The 15,069-nt window shown below is 43.4% G+C and overlaps 1 protein-coding gene across 3 annotated transcripts in view; it reads left to right on the top strand.

Moving 5' to 3' along the window:
- vangl1 (VANGL planar cell polarity protein 1) overlaps positions 1-15,069 on the top strand; it is a 49,534-nt gene that overhangs the window by 1,479 nt on the left and 32,986 nt on the right. Inside the window, exon 1 of one of the 3 annotated variants that reach the window (XM_028991943.1) lies at positions 3,698-3,821. The exons of the other annotated variants lie outside the window; for them this stretch is intronic. The gene's annotated coding sequence lies outside the window, so the exon portion shown is untranslated. Of the gene's footprint in view, positions 1-3,697; positions 3,822-15,069 lie in introns of those variants that run through there. 3 annotated transcript variants of the gene reach the window in all.

Here is a 15,069-nt window from a genome sequence, read left to right as displayed (position 1 = left end):
TCCGGCCCAGAAGCAGTCAGCTGACCGTACGTGACATCACTGTGACTTTGTCCATTGGGGGAGCGGGCAGTTTCCTCGGCCGCCAGACCTACATTAGAGAGCGCAGAGGAAGGAAGGAGGAAGGGAGGACATTATAACAAAGAGACGCGTCCAAACCGTCACAAAGACCGAAATTACACCAGTGACGAGAACACATTTGAAATAATAATACAACTTTACGTTTACATCCATTATGACTTTAGTGCTTTTTCATTCAGGATCAGCAGACAGGTCATTTGGGAAGCATTTTACCTAAAGATTATTACAGAGTAATTACACAACTTGAAGGAAGTCAATAAAGCACAGAAGATGATTTGATTGGGCATCCATGTCCTGGAGCTCAGAAATTCCGTACTTTTAACCTGCCTTGTGGTCAACCCTGACGTTGAAATGGCTGGGTGGTGTAGGCCACATCGCAGAGCGGGTGTGTGTTTGATGGGCAACGCTGCGTTTTTGTCTGTGAAGCGCATGTGCCGTCAAAGCCGCAGTAAAGCCCGTCTGAGAGGAACTCTCTATGAATAATGCATCTTCGGGTTTTTTATTTTATTTCCCTCCCCTCAGCTCTGGTGCGGTAACGTATGCCAACGGGGCCTATCTCCGTTTTTCAGGGAAATGCATCATGCTGGAAAGTGTTTTGTGAAAAATATGCCATTATCACGTCATGCGCTGCTGCTTCTCTTTTACTTTGCCTCACACATATCCGTCCGTGCACAGAGTCAGCATGGGACAAGAGGACAGGTCCCCCGTCCGCCTGTCGAGCCCATTGGCCCACTCGTCCTCACCGTTTAATTAAGGAGTCAAACGTGAATTGGTATTCCAGTGTCATGCCTGAGAGTAAAGGCACGATAGTGGAGTTTTAATATATGTCAGTCGAGGTTGAAAAGGCCAGCGTGTCCAAGCAGTGATGGAACGACCCTCCTTTTTTCTTTTATGGTGGAGCTGGGTTTATATGTTTTATTTTCCTTTGTCCAACCTACATTGGAAAATGGCGGTTTGACCCAAAATGGTGGAAGTGCAATAAATCAGTCAAGGAAACACGCTGCCTTGGGTTCGCCTATGCAAACCGACGGTTTGCTAAGGCTTCTCATTCCGGCCTTTTACATAGAGCGCCGAGGCCGGAGAAACGAACGCAGCTTTCCCTTCCCGTCAGGTCCGCCTGCCCCACTGTGCACAGTAACGCTGCAGCCAATAGAATTAATGCGCTGAAGCGGGCAGTGTTGGGTCTTCCCCCGCGAAACACACCAAGCTGGAACGGAGGAAGCTGACATTATCAGCCATCTACAACACCACACTATCGTCTTAACAGGAGACATCGCTGCAGCCGCCTCTCTTCTGCCCCCCCAACGCCCCGGGGGGGGGTCACCAGCTCTGGAGTCTCTCGCTCACCGACTGTCTCCAGCCGACCCAGCATGGAGACCCAGTTCAACATCGATATACCGTTCAGCCATAATCTTTAACCGCGCTCATATATAAACGGAGGTTAAAATGGGAGGAGCCAATGGCGATGACCTGAAGCCAGTCTTCAGATGAAAAACGCAGCGCTCGCACGAACAATCTGCGTTTTTTTGGTTGTTACCTCCATTCCGCAGACATTCGCTTTCCTCCCTTTTGACTCGCGAACACAGTCACACAGGGACGATATGCATGTTGGTTCGTGCGGCGCATTTTTTGCGAGTGGGAGCGCACAAACATGATCTGTATTCACGCGTCCCCACTGCAGGCGATACTTAACGTTGGCTTTTCACAGAAGTGCTTTTCTGCCAAGATATGCGAACAGCTTAAGAGACTCGGTTTGTGTCCGGACAGTTTCAGGCCGAGAACCACATCTCGCGGCCACTTTTCTGACAATTGACCCCCCACGCCCGGTCACTCGGGTTTGGCCGCGCTAATCCCGTTAATCTGGGCGGTGCTGCGATGTGTTGCGATTAGAATCCAGAACATTCGTTTTCTTCCAGGACATGGAAATATGCACCGCGTTTTTAAAATGTCCAGCTTCCAGTCGGCCAGATCGCGTTCACCTGAATCCAGGTGTCCTGTGCAGCCCTGGACCCAAGCCCGTTTGCCTTTTTGTGAGGTGTTGCCAGTTTTTCTCCCTGCATATTATTCAGCTTTTCTTTTTTCCTTGGCCAGCTTCCCGTTTTGTACTTGCTTTACTGCGTTGGGGGGCGGGGTGCATTCGCACCAAAACCAGCACATTTTAGGGATTTCATCAGCCCTGTTTTCTTTAATGTCAAACAGACAGCGATTGTTATAGGCAGTGCTTGGTTAATTATGCCCTAAATGGAATTGTGTGAAGAGAGACCAATATAAAATGCATTCAGGCCGTATTATGACAGTAATTGGAAGCAAGAGTTAATATAAACATTTTCATAATCAGCCATTTCCACATAAGATTAAAGGGTCATCAGTATCGATGGAAACCTTTGAAAGGCTGTGATATCCTCAGTTTGCTTGTGTTAGATTTGAGTATTTACGCGACTGTGTTTATACGGGGTGAGCAGATGGGGTTGTCCAGTGGACTTATCCACCCCTGAACCAGCAGAGCTCCTTCGGCACTGAAAGGCCCTGATCTGTGAGGGGCCATGTGGTGGAAAGGCCCTGAGATTAGTGCCATTGTCTCTCTCTCTGTGTGTGTGTGTGTGTGTGTGTGGCCTGCACCCAGCTACCAGGCTCTAATACACATACAGATCAGGACACGGATGTTAACCAGACATAGAATAGAACTGAACAGATTCTCTCCGTTTCCTGACATGTGTAGATGCACACACATCAGGAAACAGACACAAACTGAGGGGAGTGTTATCCAAGGGCCCCAAAAGGCTCTAAATTCACCTACATTCTTTCCTAAAATCAATCCAAAAAGACACACACAAAGGGTTGATTAGATTGGTAATGTGCATGAACAAAAATATATAACCTGCCAGGTTCAGCCTTGTATTTATATATAACATAAGCGAGCAGTCATGATATGACACATGGAAAGTGAACAAATCTTCTCACATCACCAGTTTTGGATTAAATACAGTTTGCCATGTGCCCAGGTATACTTGTGGCCGCTCAGGGATATTTGGGAATATGCCCATTACATTCATCTGTGCAAACATTCCCATTCCACTCCACCCTCCGCCCATAGTCTGTTGATTCTGCGTTCCGTGGACGCTCACCTTTCTGATCCAAGCCTGATCATTTTTATGACATCGGGGAGCCTTGATGGTATCATTAGCATGAGGGAGGGGGTAAAAAGTACAGCATGAAAGCAAAATGAAAATGCACTGCTTAGAGTGTCTGGTCAATGGAGAATGGACATGTGAATGGAAACTGTCTAATAATAATAACGGAGTAACTGTGATTCTTTTTCATTGATCTTGTGTCCCTCTATGTCCCTGTCCTTTCTTTCACGTGCATCCTGCCCGTCATTCTCCTGAGTTGCTTGTTCTTTGTGCGCGTGTCCTGTCCGGGTTAATGAATAGCTTGTGAACACTGCGGCATTCCACAGCATTGACGCTATCCCGTGGCACGGCGGCGATAGCGCGGATAATGGGAACAGATATGGGTCCCTCTGAATGGCCCGCTGTTCCGACGTTGCTGCGCTGGTGGGTCCGTCTGTCGGGGGGGGGACGGAGGCTACGGGCGGCTCAGCTGCTCAAATCGCCAGCATCTGCTCGACAGAGGTTATCTGCAGTCCTTGTGCAGATTTTCCCGGGGCTAAAAATAGGCGTCCCGGTGTCACAATCACCCATTTTTCTGTCAGTGCGAGGATCACAGCCGTCAGGGTCATGTTGGTAAGTTTGAGTGTTGTGTTGCTTCTGTGCAGTTTGCGTTTTAGCAACAGCGGTGAGACTGTTCTTTTCCACTCAGCCACGGGCGAATGGCCGCGCTCATTGTATGGCTTCTTAATGTCTTGAGGTGCCAGTTCTTTTTATTTCCTGTTCTGTGAGAAATGGTGGATTTCAATCGAAGATATCTTTGTCCTTGTCTGTGGAAATCATTGTATTATTATTATTATTATTATGAATGCATCTGCACACGAAATGATGCTTTTGAAGATAACATCATGTTAATATTAGAATATCAGGTGAAATTTCATGGCTGAATATGGGGTCATTACATTTATAGATGGGTTAGATTTAAAAGATAAATCCAAAATATGAAAAAACAACAAAAATATTTACACACCACTACTGTGTGAAACAATCCAATGTTTTTAGAATGTTTTTAGAATTTTATAACTCAATACCAGCTCTGGCATTGTACGTGCATACTCTCCCCATGTTGGCGCGTTCCTCCAGGTTCTCCGGTTTCCTCGCGCCATCCAAGTGCATGGACACTAGGTGATTCTAAATTGGCAATAGATCTGAGTGTGTGAGTGCATGGTGAGTGAGTACCTTTATCAAACACCTGTAGGTTCATGATGGCATTGTTTCAGTTGTGGAGAAGCAAGATATATAAGGATATAAGGGTGGTAGTAGCCTAGTGGGTGGTAGTAGCCTAGTGGTTAAGACACTTGCCTGTGAACCAGAAGTCCCAGGTTCAAATCCCACTTACTACCTGAGCAAGACACTTAACCCTAAGTTGCTCCAGGGAAACTGTCCCTGTAACTACTGATTGTAAGTCGCTCTGGATAAGGGCGTCTGATAAATGCTGTAAATGTAAATGTAAAGATATTACGCTAGGACTACTTGCCAGTTAGCCATGTGCAGGTGACTGTAGTTGCAAGTTGGTGATAATGGCAAAATAAAAAACTGATCACGATGTACTTTCTCATATTGAACGGACCGAGGTATAATCAGAAGGTTGCTGTTTGAATTCCGAATGGTAGGAGGGTGAAGAGTGCATGCGAGGGGTGCATAGAGTCCTTCACAATGCTGGTGGCTTTCCTGATACAGTGTGTGTTAAATGTCCTGTTATGGAGGGAAGAGAGGGGCAGTAATCAGAAGGTTGCCCGTTCGAATCCCGGTGTGCCAAGACGCCACAGAGGTGCCACTGAGCAAAGCACCGTCCCCACACACTGCTCCCCGGGCGCCTGTCATGGCTGCCCACTGCTCATCAAGGGTGATGGTTAAAAGCAGAGGACACATTTCGTTGTGTCACCGTGTGCTGTCTGCAGTGTTTCACAATGACAATCACTTCACTTTCACTTTCATATGTGTGAAATTCCCCAAACATCTGGGAGACTCTGGATTTCTGGCAACTACGTGTCTCTATATTAAAATTATATAAGGGCACACACAATATCTGCTAATCTCTGCCATTTTATCGCTCGTGAAAAATGCTGACCATCGAGATGATTTTTTTTTCACAATCTTCGATCAAGCATGTATAATCTCTCAGCCTATGCCAAGTCGACCCTCAGTTCTGTGTCAGATTGATTGCTGGCCTTGGTTCCCGTTCTAACCTCCTATCAGTCATCATGACCAGGCAGTGAGTGAGTGGAACAATGAACGCAGCGTTGATCACCTCTCATTCCTCCACTGTGTGATACATGATACTGTGTGAACGGGCAACTGCTGCTTTTGTTCCGCCTTGAAGGCGCACACACGTCGATTTGCTCATTGTGTGCAGTATACACTATAGACAGTCATTCTTCTGTCACCACCTTTCTGGTATTTGTGATACATCCACAGCCGGGTGATGTGGATTATTTTATCAAATTGAAGCAAGGAAATCATAAAGAAGAAGCATCTGAAGGACCGGGCAACAGAATGTCCGAGAGGACCATGGGGACACAGTTCGTGTGAAGACTAGATGGTCTGGTCGAGCCCACAGAGGAGCTGCTGGTCATTATAAAAGGCTACTGAGGATGGGGTCTGTGCAGAGTTTCATGCGGTTTTCATGTCAGAGCCAAAGAGAATTCCCGTCGTGTCGTTCTCTGGAGCTGTTATCAGTGCAGGGCTTTGGTATGTTAACCGCCTAAGTGAGCTCCCCCTGTTCTCGAGTTGAATAATCACCGGAGAGGTTTCTGGAAATGCCGGGGAGTGTGCGGATCCCTGCCATCCTCCGAGAAAACACTTCACAGCTTCCGAAACTCGCCTCGCTCTGTTGTTCCGCTCTCATTGTTCGGCTTCAGCCTCTTGTCTGTGTTCTTTGGAAGATTAGCCACTTCGGACCGCAGGGAGAGAAGAGCTGATTTGATTGGAGCCACAGGAAATGCAGCGCAGCTAATGAACCCGCAGCATGTGGGTGGGTTGTTGCTGTGCGGCATATTTATTTGTGCTGGTCGGGTTTAAGCTACATGCTTTGGGCAAAATGCACTGTAAAAGAGAAAACGTGCTGGAGAGCTAACAGATTAGGAACATTTCAGTCATAAGTGAAATCAGATATGACCCTTGAAAATAATACAGCATGATGCCGTATTCAGTAATGTGTCACATTGAGATTGATGGGATTTTTGAGCTTTCCGTTCATCACCATTTACTTTCAATGTGGTCTAGAACACAAGCAATGAGCTGCCAACTCCTACCTATTTATTGGAATTATTATGTATGTTATGTTATTTTTTAATAAGTCTTACACGTTTATTATTCACACACTCCTGATCGAGTTGCATGTTTAAGTCTTATAGATGCATGGAAAACAGATTAATTATTCTGTAAGAAAATGCCAGGACCTCTCTGTTATTGAAATACGTAAACCATTCACTCAGGAGCAAATTAAGCAAATTAATCCACCACCATAGTTACTTGCAGTTCGGAATACGGAATGTACGGCAATAACTTAACCAAGTAGGTATTGCAGAATCTTCACTTCAATGTAGGGCTGCACGATTTGGGGAAAAAGACATATTGCAATTATTGAGGTCAATATTGCGATATGCGATTGCTATATGATAAAGGGCACTTGCTTGTATATCAATGAAGAGTCGCATAAAATTACTAATAGTGAAATGTTTAATTTCAAAGTGAAACATGCAAACTACTTATAACAACTTGAAATGCCCAGTGCTTTCAAAATGCACTATTCTACAAAATTAAATAATCACAGAAAAGTCTTTACTTTAAAAAACATTACTGTCGAACGACAAACCTTGGTAAGGCTAAACAACTGTTTTGATTATATTTGGCCATTATAAAATCCCGTATTATAGTTCTTACGTTTAACCAAAACGTTGTTTGGAGGCTGACTTGAACAAAGGGATGCATAGCTTTGCTAGCTTAGCCTAGCTTAGCTAGTTAAACTGAGGTGAATTTCTTTAGGAATACTTCAAAGTTTGAAAAAAGTTAACTAAACAGCTAAGAACAGTCTAAATAGTTAATGCCTACGTTTAGCCAAAACGTTGTTTGGAGGCTGACTTGAACACAGGAATGCATAGCTTCGCTAGCTTAGCCTAGCTTAGCTAAGGTTAAGACTTATTAAACGGGAATTTATAATGACCAAATATATTCAAAACAATTGTCCAGCCTTACCTATGAAATGTAATCCCCCGGGAGCTGGTTTGGAGCATACAGTGGTTTGTACAGCCCCAAGCAGCACAAGATTGAGGCATTTTTATGTCTCTCCATAGACATGTATATGCTTCACTGCACAGCACAGCCTATCGCAATATGGTGGCGACGTTGACGTACGTGTACCCATATGTCTATGTGAGTCACGAATCGGAGGTCTCCATTGAACCGAATCGAAAGTCATGGGACCAAACACGTTACATTTAGCTTTTTGCGTTCATGTAATCGCACAGACTGACATCGCGATTACGATTGCGATTAGATTAATTGTGCAGCACTACTTCAATGAATGATCTGAGGTTCTGACTGATTCAACACTTCAAATTGAATAGTTCCCTGTGTTTCATATATTTGTTGCTGGTGGGCATGTATGCTGTTCAGACATGACGCATAAAATTTACACTAAAAATGTAGCATGTGTGCTTTAGCAAGACTTACTGAATTGTGCAGTTTTACACCATTTACACCATTGTGCTGTTGTACACCATTCGATTTCTAGATTTACTTTGGATCAGATGTCAGTGTAAATATCTGCAGCACTTTGGGAGTTTCTTGCATTTTAATTTCTAGACTTCCCATACTGATATTTAAACCTGTACTGTACAATGCAAATGAATGAGGCAGTGACATTTTAAACAAAGCGATCAGCTTACTTGAAGACACATTATTTGAAAATGTTTTTATAATAAATGTCATGTTTATTTTGTTTATTTGTAATGGTCTTTCAGGTTCTAAAATCTGAATAGCCTGGAGCATCATTTTGTGTGTTTGTGTGTGTGTGTGTGTGTGCTTGGAGTTCCAGGGAGCGAGACGTCTCTTGTTCTGCATCAATGGCGACTTGACAAAACAAAGTCAGAGCGACTGTATTCCATTGTTCCATCGATTCTCCTGACTCACAGCTCTGCCAGGTTTAGTTTTATATGTTGTGGGGGAATAATTAGTAATGAAAATGAAACAAATATTAGCTTTCGGTTTTCTGCATGATGTGCTACAGCAGCCACGCTTTATTCAGTCCTAACCGCAGGGAACATTATAGAAGACCAGTTGTTTTGGAAGATCAGACCCAGACATCTGGCATGAGAGTGTGGTCCTTGTCAGTCACTTGTTCATTTTTTTTCTGTACTTACTGTTCACTCGCTGTCATGGTAACCAGATAACCAACGTAATTCACGTGCCCTGTTATTACCCTGACTTGCAGTGTAATTCAGGACTGTCCATAAACTGTCACCAACAATTACACACTCATTCACATTTGCCGTTCAGTGGCCTTTTGTCAGCAGCATGCATCCTCTGGCCATTGGTGGAACATGTGACTCAGATCCACTGCACGCCTGCGTGTGTGTGTGTGCACAGTGTGTGTTTCTCGGATGAGTGCACCCTTCAGGTGTAATGGCTGTGAAAGGCTTAGTTTTGAAAGCTAAAGAGAAATCCCCATGGGGTAAAACTCCATCCCGCTCTACTTAGCACCACGTCAGGCCGGGCCCGACCCATAATAAGCCTGTTTTAATCCCTAAAACCGTACTGAGGCATCTGAAGAACCCTTCAATGCATTTGCATCTTGTGTTGTGTCACTGTGGTGATCACAGTGGTGGATGGCTGAAGGAGTCAGAAGGGGGTGAAGGGGACAGGGTGGCGGGCACCGTCATATATGATGTGGGACACCGAATCAGTAGGAGCTTGGCCTGGTTTTATTAATTTTGACTCCTGCAGTGAGGCTTCATGACTGCTTTAGCTCATCTTCCAGAGAAGACTTAGAACTGTCACATCCACTACAACAGGAAAAATATACAGATCAGGGGCACTGCTCCCTGGGCGCCTTTCAGGGCTGCCCATTGCTCACCAAGGGTGATGGGTTGAATGCAGAGGACACATTTTGTTGTGTGCACCATGTGCTGTGTTATGCTGTGAATTCACTTCAGGGCTGAACGATATATCGAAATCGAACCAATAATAAATGAATAAATGATTTTGCAATCCCAGACTCAGCTCCATCGGTTAATGTCAGGGTTGCTGCGGGAAGACGCACGCGCTGGACATGCTGGGTTGGCCAGAGACAGTCAGTGAGTGAGAGACGGGAGCTGCAGCGACGCCACGGTGGGGAGAACAGGACCGGGCGTCGTTATAATCATTATATGAAAATCATGCCTGCCTTTTTGCAAATTAATAATTCAAAGAGAAATTCATTCAATAACACGCCAATCACCGATACAGACCAGTGCTGATCCTAGTACCAAAGTAGGAACTTGTAACACTGTTTACCGAGTTTATCTTGTCTTGTTTTTTTTTTTTTTTTTTTTTTTTTTTTTTACCCCTTTATTTTATGCATACATGTTTTTTCATTCATGAAAAATGAATCATTATAAATCAACATATGAATCATCATATCATTATAAAGGGGTGTGTTACATTGAGTTATGCTAATATGTGTAATTGAGCCTAGTCACATGACCTCAGGCCTCTCCACACTATCAGTGTAACAACATCTGAACCAAAACACAAGTTCATCATCATAATGTAAAATCAAGTTCACTCCTGTCTGCAGTGTACTTCATTGATCAGAAAATATGTAGTTGTTTATTGTGCTATGAATAGATTTATTTGTATATGAATGGTTTTCTTCAGCATTCATTTTGTGCGAGTGTGTGTGTAGCTGTGTGTCCTCAGGTTGTTGCAGTACGTAGGTGAGGATGAGCTGCCATGGCGTCTGGCAGATATGTCACGTTGTTAGTCACCACCGTAGTTTCTGACTCATCACAGCGCTTGACCTCTTGCCTCTCTGCAGCGAGCTGCTGCGTCCTGTTCAAACAGAAATTTCCACACGTCCCCTTAATCTGGCCGGACAGGAAACCCCTGAGCCCGACTTTTGTGTGGTGGTGTGTGGGATGGTTGCAGGTTAGCGCACCGTAACGCTCTTTAACCCCCACAACTGCTGTATTTGTCCAGAATTTAGTGCTTCTCTTTCAAGCCACTTGAAAGCCAAACCCTCTGGTTAGTCCAGCTACACCCAGATACATTAGATGCATATCTCCACCCGCTTTTGGATCACATTACAGCGATCCACAAATTCCTAGACTTCTTGACCACCGCAGACTGGGGGTGTTGAGGCAAAAGTTGTTTGATTTATACCTGCAGTTTACGCCCCTCAGTCTTGTGCATGTTCAGTATTTTTTTTTCGTGGAGGAAGTCATGAGGGCTGAGATGTCAGTTTATAAAATTTGATTTACTTTAATGCTCTCCTTTTTCTCTGCATTCCATTCTCATTTTGAACACTTCTGAGTATCTGAGTTTGTGTGTGTGTGTGTGTGTGTGTGTGTGTTTAAACCCACAGGAATGTGTGTCTCCTTCATTGATAAGCATCTGAGGCAGTGGGCCAGAGGGTCCTTGAGAATCTCAGGATAAGGGGAGGATAGCTTCAACATGCCTGAAATACGACTGAACGCAGTAAAATCCCAGCTTTGTTGGGAGGTTTCTGGTTAATGACCCAAGACGAGCGCTTTGAGTTTTACAAACTGTGCAGAATATTCACAGTTCTGCCGTAAAGGAAGACCTCTCCCCTCTGAAATGCAATGAAAGCTCCTGGGAATTGTGTGGTCATTCTGAATTCTAATCAAATATCTGTGTCAGTGCGGCGCTGGAGAGAGGCCATGGCTATTCCCGCTCCCATCCCCCCAGCTGCCAAACTGGGATTTGCTGTTGTCATCTCTGGTACTGATGAAGCGGGACATCTGGATACAACAAACATCTGTCCTGATTCAGGGAAGCATCTTTGAATGGGAATCAAAAACACTGCATGTGTGTGCTGAGGGTGTAAAAAAGGAGGCTTTTATGGCTTGTTATATATGTATCTACAGATGGAATTGCTTATATATGATGATAACTGTAATCAGTGGCAGCAAACATGCTTAACCTATATTTGCTTTTTGAAATAAAAACAGAAAGGACATCTATTGTTTAGATATGATACCTCAGTCATTACTATGAATAGTAATTAAAAAAAAAGTTTTTTTTATTAGTGAACAAAGTGCATTAACACAAGGCCATAAACAAATGACAAGCTAATTTTTCTTGCAGTACTGAGGTTACAGAGGTTAAATTGAGGGTGAGTATGTGTGTGTGTGTGTGTGTGTGTGTATGCATGTATGCATAAGCACTTCTCAGAGCCCCTGCAGGGCACATTGTTTATCAGACAGTGCTCTCACTGTAGGCCCATCCATGACCCGGCAACAAATGAGTCAAGATGGGGCATCATAAAACAATGTCTCTTTTCTTTACTTTCCCGACACATTCATCTGGCCTTTTAAAATGTCAAAATGTCACGCTTGGATAGTGGGACGGTCCGATGAAGCAGCAACATTGAGCGTGAGGTCAGATGCAGCAGCTGCAGCATTTTCCGCTCTTTAGTAGATGCTGTACAAAAAAACTTTACAGCTTTGGTAAAGTTCCAGAGACCACAGCAACATTTTAAATGTTGCATTTTAAACCGCTAGGCAGTGGTGGAAGCGGCCCTGTAATCAGAAGGTTGCCTCCAGGGTGCCACTGAGGTTCCACTGAGCAAAGCACCATCCCCACACACTGCTCCCTGGGTGCCTGTCATGGCTGCCCACTGCTCACCATGGGTGATGGTTTAAAAGCAGAGGACACATTTCGTTGTGTCACTGTGTGCTGTGCTGCAGTGTATCATATTGACAATCACTTCACTTTCACTTGTTAGTTTATGGGTATGTGAATGATGTTTTATAAGAATGGCAGCTATTAACATTTTCCCAAACAGAATATTGTTGTAGAATATAACATTTGGTCACTGTTTATGGAATGAAACCAGTCATGAAATCATCAAATCACTATTCCTAGCAGACTGCCCAGCTCATTACCCTGCACGGAGAGATTCATCAGATTTCCACATCATCATTATAAAGGATATGGAGTGGGAGAATTAGATGCATTCATTTACCCTGCAGTCCATCATAATGCCACTTAAGGGAATTGTAATAAGTAAAAAAATCTATTTTACAAGTAGCTCAGAAGAACTTTTCATGATTCCAATGTGCAGCCTAACACAGAGAACGTCATGTGGTTTCCAAATATTGACTTCATATTGTCATCATATTTACACTTTAGATTAGGTTGATTTGGAGTCTAGTTACACTTAAGTAAAGTCTCCATGGAGGTATTTTCTACAGATGGACTCTTCCAGTGCACCGAGAGGCCAGATGAACCTACTCAGAAACAGTGGATTTGCATAATTATTTGTACTCGCTGCAAATGTCTGCCATTAATGAGCTCTAGTGGCCAGGGAGATCTTTAATACTTATTCTGATATTTGCATAATCCCTGTCTGGGATGTGATATGCAGAGTCACTGCACCAATGTCAGGACAGGTTCGGGCCAGTGGAAAGCAGGGAAGAAACTGTGAGTGAAAGTGAATTAAGAAAATTAGAGGAGGCGACATCTGCTTCGACTTTGAGGTGGGAGTGAAGGACTCGGTTTTTGGAGCTGCCAGCTGCTCTCTACTTCAGCCAAACAGAAAGCTGAACTTGAACCGCACTTATATTGATACTGGATCTGTATTGGTGCTTAGAACATCTTGTGTCTGATCTTGAGTGGGCCTGGCTGTGTGTTCGACATCTGGTTTAATTCACAGCTCAGGCAACAATAACCGAGGGGGCGGGACTTTCCCTCGAAAAAGGATCTGACTGTAATTGAACTAGAAGCAACTCAACTGGGCTTGAAGATACTCAGGCAGTGGGAGGACCTGTTGACCACCATGTTGTCTCGGATTATCAGGCTGCAGCCTGTAACCTCTGACAGGTGGCACAATGTTCCAATAGCACTGTCTGTGATTTCAGGACTAGAATGCAAATCCTCTTACAGGTGCATGTGTGTGTGTGTTTAATAAAAAGGTTCTGATTTCCATCCTCTTGACCCAAAATGTCATACATACAGTGACTTGTGACAATTCTTTAGAATGTCAAAAGTCTCAACTCAGTGATTTTTATTTGGGTATTCTGGATAAACTCAACAAACTCAAATCATTCCCCCCATCAACCCTAGGTCATGACAAAACGTGCAAATCTGACTGCACATGAAATTACAAAAAGACCCATAATGACTCTAATGTGTTTTTGTTTGTTTGTTTATTGGACATGGCACAATCTTAAAATCTTATTTCACATTGCATAATATAATGTTAAAATTAACATACTAAAATTATAACTCTTGACTATTATGTAGTTTATTTGTAGTTTAAACATTGAAATTATTCAACTTGCCATTTATAAAAAAATAAAAATTAAAAATAAGTCATACATTTACATTTACAGCATTTATCAGACGCCCTTATCCAGAGAGACTTACAATCAGTAGTTACAGGGACAGTCCCCCACTTGAGCAACTTAGGTTTAAATGTCTTGCTCAGTGGTAGTAAGTGGGATTTGAACCTGGGTCTTCTGGTTCATAGACAAGTGTGTTACCCAGTAGGCTACTACCACCCTTGAAGTTAAATGAATTTAGCGTTTGATCTACTGTGCTTTATGTTAGGAGAAAGATTTTTGGTTATGAGAGGAAGAAGGTGAAAGGGCATCGACTCCAGACAGTGGACAGGGTTGTTAATGCTGATCTGATTCAGAATAATAAAAGTGCGATTTTTAATGTCTGACCGACCATCTTATGCCAGAGTTCAGCACCCAGACATGCTGAGGAAGGTGGTTGTCACTTCAGGTCGTAAAGGATCGTGGCCAAGATTGTGCAGAGATGGTCCTCTCCAGTTTCATAGGTCCTTAGTTCAGTTGACATTTATGAGTGGTGATGGATGGCCACACCTTCTGTAGTTCCTCTGAGTTCTTGTCATGTCCACATGTTAAACAGAGGACCAGGAGTGTAGATGCAGTGTGTGTGGTGGTAGCGTAGTGTACTGGTAGTAGCTTTGAGGGTAACACACTCGCCTGTGAACCCTTTTTTTCCATTAAAGATACAATATTTTTAAGATACAATCTGTGAAGATCAGTGGTAAATTTTTCAGAAATCTCCAGACTAAATGACAAGTTACCGCCTCTCCACTGGGAATTGCCTCCTGCTGAACTCCTCTCCGAGAATTGCTGCCGTGCAAGGAATGCCCTGTGGGAGTGTTAACGCCATTCGATTTGACTCAATTTGCTCTATTGATCTGCTGTTGGTTCAGCAATTCTGCGTGTGCACAGTGTTTACCTGAATAATTGATTCTGGGTCTGCACAATTCTTGGACTAAATTTGAGTTTTATTTAAATTAAAGATTCCCAATTTTGACTCAAAACTCCAGCTTACAGACATGCTGCATTGTAGTCAAGCTAAACCGAAATATTTTTATTGGGATTTTTGCATGGAATTGCAAAAGACCAGGAAGGAAATGTTCAAGAGTTAAATGCAAATGTCTTTGTGCAGATAACAACTTACAATGATGCTATTGTATTACATAACCTAACCAAACATAACACGTTTTTTGAAATAATAAAAAAAAACACCCATGTCACTGCCAGCAATTTTATGGATAGAAAATCAGCCAAACTATCAAGCACTTTGACTCTGTGCCATCATGTACTTGCAAGGATTTTAG

The sequence above is a fragment of the Denticeps clupeoides genome, chromosome 9 (genome assembly GCF_900700375.1).
Source record: "Denticeps clupeoides chromosome 9, fDenClu1.1, whole genome shotgun sequence".
Lineage (NCBI taxonomy): Eukaryota > Metazoa > Chordata > Actinopteri > Clupeiformes > Denticipitidae > Denticeps > Denticeps clupeoides.
This window is presented reverse-complemented; position numbering and strand designations above follow the sequence as displayed.